Source organism: Salmo salar, unplaced genomic scaffold (assembly GCF_965601325.2).
Source record: "Salmo salar unplaced genomic scaffold, fSalSal1 ptg000293l, whole genome shotgun sequence".
Lineage (NCBI taxonomy): Eukaryota > Metazoa > Chordata > Actinopteri > Salmoniformes > Salmonidae > Salmo > Salmo salar.
Genome location: NW_027675346.1, coordinates 2,650,001 through 2,655,000, shown reverse-complemented (window position 1 = coordinate 2,655,000; position 5,000 = coordinate 2,650,001). Strand labels below are relative to the sequence as shown.

General features: G+C 43.4%; 15 non-coding genes across 15 annotated transcripts in view; all 15 read right to left on the bottom strand.

Moving 5' to 3' along the window:
* Positions 1 to 23: 23 nt before the first annotated feature.
* On the bottom strand, positions 24 to 142 carry LOC145875432 (5S ribosomal RNA). Its single transcript, XR_014391069.1, has one exon. It is a non-coding gene; the product is annotated as a 5S ribosomal RNA (ribosomal RNA).
* A 139-nt stretch (positions 143 to 281) lies between these two features.
* On the bottom strand, positions 282 to 400 carry LOC145869365 (5S ribosomal RNA). Its single transcript, XR_014385361.1, has one exon. It is a non-coding gene; the product is annotated as a 5S ribosomal RNA (ribosomal RNA).
* Positions 401 to 809: 409 nt separating this feature from the next.
* Positions 810 to 928, bottom strand: LOC145875431 (5S ribosomal RNA). Its single transcript, XR_014391068.1, has one exon. It is a non-coding gene; the product is annotated as a 5S ribosomal RNA (ribosomal RNA).
* A 139-nt stretch (positions 929 to 1,067) lies between these two features.
* On the bottom strand, positions 1,068 to 1,186 carry LOC145870490 (5S ribosomal RNA). Its single transcript, XR_014386486.1, has one exon. It is a non-coding gene; the product is annotated as a 5S ribosomal RNA (ribosomal RNA).
* A 409-nt stretch (positions 1,187 to 1,595) lies between these two features.
* LOC145875430 (5S ribosomal RNA) lies at positions 1,596 to 1,714 on the bottom strand. Its single transcript, XR_014391067.1, has one exon. It is a non-coding gene; the product is annotated as a 5S ribosomal RNA (ribosomal RNA).
* A 139-nt stretch (positions 1,715 to 1,853) lies between these two features.
* Positions 1,854 to 1,972, bottom strand: LOC145875428 (5S ribosomal RNA). The gene has a single exon (XR_014391065.1). It is a non-coding gene; the product is annotated as a 5S ribosomal RNA (ribosomal RNA).
* A 139-nt stretch (positions 1,973 to 2,111) lies between these two features.
* Positions 2,112 to 2,230, bottom strand: LOC145870489 (5S ribosomal RNA). Its single transcript, XR_014386485.1, has one exon. It is a non-coding gene; the product is annotated as a 5S ribosomal RNA (ribosomal RNA).
* A 409-nt stretch (positions 2,231 to 2,639) lies between these two features.
* On the bottom strand, positions 2,640 to 2,758 carry LOC145875427 (5S ribosomal RNA). The gene has a single exon (XR_014391064.1). It is a non-coding gene; the product is annotated as a 5S ribosomal RNA (ribosomal RNA).
* Positions 2,759 to 2,897: 139 nt separating this feature from the next.
* Positions 2,898 to 3,016, bottom strand: LOC145868685 (5S ribosomal RNA). The gene has a single exon (XR_014384681.1). It is a non-coding gene; the product is annotated as a 5S ribosomal RNA (ribosomal RNA).
* A 139-nt stretch (positions 3,017 to 3,155) lies between these two features.
* Positions 3,156 to 3,274, bottom strand: LOC145868308 (5S ribosomal RNA). Its single transcript, XR_014384303.1, has one exon. It is a non-coding gene; the product is annotated as a 5S ribosomal RNA (ribosomal RNA).
* Positions 3,275 to 3,683: 409 nt separating this feature from the next.
* On the bottom strand, positions 3,684 to 3,802 carry LOC145875426 (5S ribosomal RNA). The gene has a single exon (XR_014391063.1). It is a non-coding gene; the product is annotated as a 5S ribosomal RNA (ribosomal RNA).
* A 139-nt stretch (positions 3,803 to 3,941) lies between these two features.
* LOC145869364 (5S ribosomal RNA) lies at positions 3,942 to 4,060 on the bottom strand. Its single transcript, XR_014385360.1, has one exon. It is a non-coding gene; the product is annotated as a 5S ribosomal RNA (ribosomal RNA).
* A 409-nt stretch (positions 4,061 to 4,469) lies between these two features.
* Positions 4,470 to 4,588, bottom strand: LOC145875425 (5S ribosomal RNA). Its single transcript, XR_014391062.1, has one exon. It is a non-coding gene; the product is annotated as a 5S ribosomal RNA (ribosomal RNA).
* A 139-nt stretch (positions 4,589 to 4,727) lies between these two features.
* On the bottom strand, positions 4,728 to 4,846 carry LOC145868684 (5S ribosomal RNA). The gene has a single exon (XR_014384680.1). It is a non-coding gene; the product is annotated as a 5S ribosomal RNA (ribosomal RNA).
* A 139-nt stretch (positions 4,847 to 4,985) lies between these two features.
* The window catches only part of LOC145868307 (5S ribosomal RNA), a 119-nt gene continuing 104 nt past the window's right edge, over positions 4,986 to 5,000 (bottom strand). The window contains exon 1 of the ribosomal RNA XR_014384302.1: positions 4,986 to 5,000. This exon is cut by the window's right edge and continues 104 nt beyond it. This is a non-coding gene — a ribosomal RNA (5S ribosomal RNA).

Here is a 5,000-nt window from a genome sequence, read left to right as displayed (position 1 = left end):
AGAGCACACCCTCGTGGACAAAATGCTTACAGCACCTGGTATTCCCAGGAGGTCTCCCATCCAAGTACTAACCAGGCCCGACCCTGCTTAGCTTCCGAGATCAGACGAGATCGGGCGTACCCAGGCTGATATGGCCGTAAGCGAGAATCAATCTCTTGCTACAACATATATAGTCAAAGTGAGTCTGATAAAACAGACATTTAGTCAATTCATCATTAAATGCTTACTACAAGGCAGTGTTGCTGATGAAATAGTGCAAGAGCACACCCTCGTGGACAAAATGCTTACAGCACCTGGTATTCCCAGGCGGTCTCCCATCCAAGTACTAACCAGGCCCGACCCTGCTTAGCTTCCTAGATCAGACGAGATCGGGCGTACCCAGGCTGGTATGGCCGTAAGCGAGAATCAATCTCTTGCTACAACATATATAGTCAAAGTGAGTGTGATAAACAGACATTGCATTTTCACCAATTAGATAAGCAGCTTGAACTTTGTGTCACTGAAAAAGTAGAAGAAATTACAAACACTGTTCCCATCACTTTTTAGCACAGGTAGTTGGATAAAATACAAACTTTATTTCCTTTCATCATTTGAACAGGGCAAAGGAGCATAAAGCACACACAAGCTGCATTCAGCAACAATATTCTTGTTTGTCTTATAAATACAAGGCAGATGCTAATTGAAAACACAAGGAAATTTGATCCTATTAAAAAGGCAGGAAGCTGCATTTTGTCAATTCATCATTAAATGCTTACTACAAGGCAGTGTTGCTGATGAAATAGTGCAAGAGCACACCCTCGTGGACAAAATGCTTACAGCACCTGGTATTCCCAGGAGGTCTCCCATCCAAGTACTAACCAGGCCCGACCCTGCTTAGCTTCCGAGATCAGACGAGATCGGGCGTACCCAGGCTGATATGGCCGTAAGCGAGAATCAATCTCTTGCTACAACATATATAGTCAAAGTGAGTCTGATAAAACAGACATTTAGTCAATTCATCATTAAATGCTTACTACAAGGCAGTGTTGCTGATGAAATAGTGCAAGAGCACACCCTCGTGGACAAAATGCTTACAGCACCTGGTATTCCCAGGCGGTCTCCCATCCAAGTACTAACCAGGCCCGACCCTGCTCAGCTTCCTAGATCAGACGAGATCGGGCGTACCCAGGCTGGTATGGCCGTAAGCGAGAATCAATCTCTTGCTACAACATATATAGTCAAAGTGAGTGTGATAAACAGACATTGCATTTTCACCAATTAGATAAGCAGCTTGAACTTTGTGTCACTGAAAAAGTAGAAGAAATTACAAACACTGTTCCCATCACTTTTTAGCACAGGTAGTTGGATAAAATACAAACTTTATTTCCTTTCATCATTTGAACAGGGCAAAGGAGCATAAAGCACACACAAGCTGCATTCAGCAACAATATTCTTGTTTGTCTTATAAATACAAGGCAGATGCTAATTGAAAACACAAGGAAATTTGATCCTATTAAAAAGGCAGGAAGCTGCATTTAGTCAATTCATGATTAAATGCTTACTACAAGGCAGTGTTGCTGATGAAATAGTGCAAGAGCACACCCTCGTGGACAAAATGCTTACAGCACCTGGTATTCCCAGGAGGTCTCCCATCCAAGTACTAACCAGGCCCGACCCTGCTTAGCTTCCGAGATCAGACGAGATCGGGCGTACCCAGGCTGATATGGCCGTAAGCGAGAATCAATCTCTTGCTACAACATATATAGTCAAAGTGAGTCTGATAAAACAGACATTTAGTCAATTCATCATTAAATGCTTACTACAAGGCAGTGTTGCTGATGAAATAGTGCAAGAGCACACCCTCGTGGACAAAATGCTTACAGCACCTGGTATTCCCAGGAGGTCTCCCATCCAAGTACTAACCAGGCCCGACCCTGCTTAGCTTCCGAGATCAGACGAGATCGGGCGTACCCAGGCTGATATGGCCGTAAGCGAGAATCAATCTCTTGCTACAACATATATAGTCAAAGTGAGTCTGATAAAACAGACATTTAGTCAATTCATCATTAAATGCTTACTACAAGGCAGTGTTGCTGATGAAATAGTGCAAGAGCACACCCTCGTGGACAAAATGCTTACAGCACCTGGTATTCCCAGGCGGTCTCCCATCCAAGTACTAACCAGGCCCGACCCTGCTCAGCTTCCTAGATCAGACGAGATCGGGCGTACCCAGGCTGGTATGGCCGTAAGCGAGAATCAATCTCTTGCTACAACATATATAGTCAAAGTGAGTGTGATAAACAGACATTGCATTTTCACCAATTAGATAAGCAGCTTGAACTTTGTGTCACTGAAAAAGTAGAAGAAATTACAAACACTGTTCCCATCACTTTTTAGCACAGGTAGTTGGATAAAATACAAACTTTATTTCCTTTCATCATTTGAACAGGGCAAAGGAGCATAAAGCACACACAAGCTGCATTCAGCAACAATATTCTTGTTTGTCTTATAAATACAAGGCAGATGCTAATTGAAAACACAAGGAAATTTGATCCTATTAAAAAGGCAGGAAGCTGCATTTAGTCAATTCATGATTAAATGCTTACTACAAGGCAGTGTTGCTGATGAAATAGTGCAAGAGCACACCCTCGTGGACAAAATGCTTACAGCACCTGGTATTCCCAGGAGGTCTCCCATCCAAGTACTAACCAGGCCCGACCCTGCTTAGCTTCCGAGATCAGACGAGATCGGGCGTACCCAGGCTGATATGGCCGTAAGCGAGAATCAATCTCTTGCTACAACATATATAGTCAAAGTGAGTCTGATAAAACAGACATTTAGTCAATTCATCATTAAATGCTTACTACAAGGCAGTGTTGCTGATGAAATAGTGCAAGAGCACACCCTCGTGGACAAAATGCTTACAGCACCTGGTATTCCCAGGCGGTCTCCCATCCAAGTACTAACCAGGCCCGACCCTGCTGAGCTTCCGAGATCAGACGAGATCGGGCGTACCCAGGCTGGTATGGCCGTAAGCGAGAAACAATCTCTTGCTACAACATATATAGTCAAAGTGAGTCTGATAAAACAGACATTTAGTCAATTCATCATTAAATGCTTACTACAAGGCAGTGTTGCTGATGAAATAGTGCAAGAGCACACCCTCGTGGACAAAATGCTTACAGCACCTGGTATTCCCAGGCGGTCTCCCATCCAAGTACTAACCAGGCCCGACCCTGCTTAGCTTCCGAGATCAGACAAGATCGGGCGTACCCAGGCTGGTATGGCCGTAAGCGAGAATCAATCTCTTGCTACAACATCTATAGTCAAAGTGAGTGTGATAAACAGACATTGCATTTTCACCAATTAGATAAGCAGCTTGAACTTTGTGTCACTGAAAAAGTAGAAGAAATTACAAACACTGTTCCCATCACTTTTTAGCACAGGTAGTTGGATAAAATACAAACTTTATTTCCTTTCATCATTTGAACAGGGCAAAGGAGCATAAAGCACACACAAGCTGCATTCAGCAACAATATTCTTGTTTGTCTTATAAATACAAGGCAGATGCTAATTGAAAACACAAGGAAATTTGATCCTATTAAAAAGGCAGGAAGCTGCATTTAGTCAATTCATGATTAAATGCTTACTACAAGGCAGTGTTGCTGATGAAATAGTGCAAGAGCACACCCTCGTGGACAAAATGCTTACAGCACCTGGTATTCCCAGGAGGTCTCCCATCCAAGTACTAACCAGGCCCGACCCTGCTTAGCTTCCGAGATCAGACGAGATCGGGCGTACCCAGGCTGATATGGCCGTAAGCGAGAATCAATCTCTTGCTACAACATATATAGTCAAAGTGAGTCTGATAAAACAGACATTTAGTCAATTCATCATTAAATGCTTACTACAAGGCAGTGTTGCTGATGAAATAGTGCAAGAGCACACCCTCGTGGACAAAATGCTTACAGCACCTGGTATTCCCAGGCGGTCTCCCATCCAAGTACTAACCAGGCCCGACCCTGCTTAGCTTCCTAGATCAGACGAGATCGGGCGTACCCAGGCTGGTATGGCCGTAAGCGAGAATCAATCTCTTGCTACAACATATATAGTCAAAGTGAGTGTGATAAACAGACATTGCATTTTCACCAATTAGATAAGCAGCTTGAACTTTGTGTCACTGAAAAAGTAGAAGAAATTACAAACACTGTTCCCATCACTTTTTAGCACAGGTAGTTGGATAAAATACAAACTTTATTTCCTTTCATCATTTGAACAGGGCAAAGGAGCATAAAGCACACACAAGCTGCATTCAGCAACAATATTCTTGTTTGTCTTATAAATACAAGGCAGATGCTAATTGAAAACACAAGGAAATTTGATCCTATTAAAAAGGCAGGAAGCTGCATTTTGTCAATTCATCATTAAATGCTTACTACAAGGCAGTGTTGCTGATGAAATAGTGCAAGAGCACACCCTCGTGGACAAAATGCTTACAGCACCTGGTATTCCCAGGAGGTCTCCCATCCAAGTACTAACCAGGCCCGACCCTGCTTAGCTTCCGAGATCAGACGAGATCGGGCGTACCCAGGCTGATATGGCCGTAAGCGAGAATCAATCTCTTGCTACAACATATATAGTCAAAGTGAGTCTGATAAAACAGACATTTAGTCAATTCATCATTAAATGCTTACTACAAGGCAGTGTTGCTGATGAAATAGTGCAAGAGCACACCCTCGTGGACAAAATGCTTACAGCACCTGGTATTCCCAGGCGGTCTCCCATCCAAGTACTAACCAGGCCCGACCCTGCTGAGCTTCCGAGATCAGACGAGATCGGGCGTACCCAGGCTGGTATGGCCGTAAGCGAGAAACAATCTCTTGCTACAACATATATAGTCAAAGTGAGTCTGATAAAACAGACATTTAGTCAATTCATCATTAAATGCTTACTACAAGGCAGTGTTGCTGATGAAATAGTGCAAGAGCACACCCTCGTGGACAAAATGCTTACAGCACCTG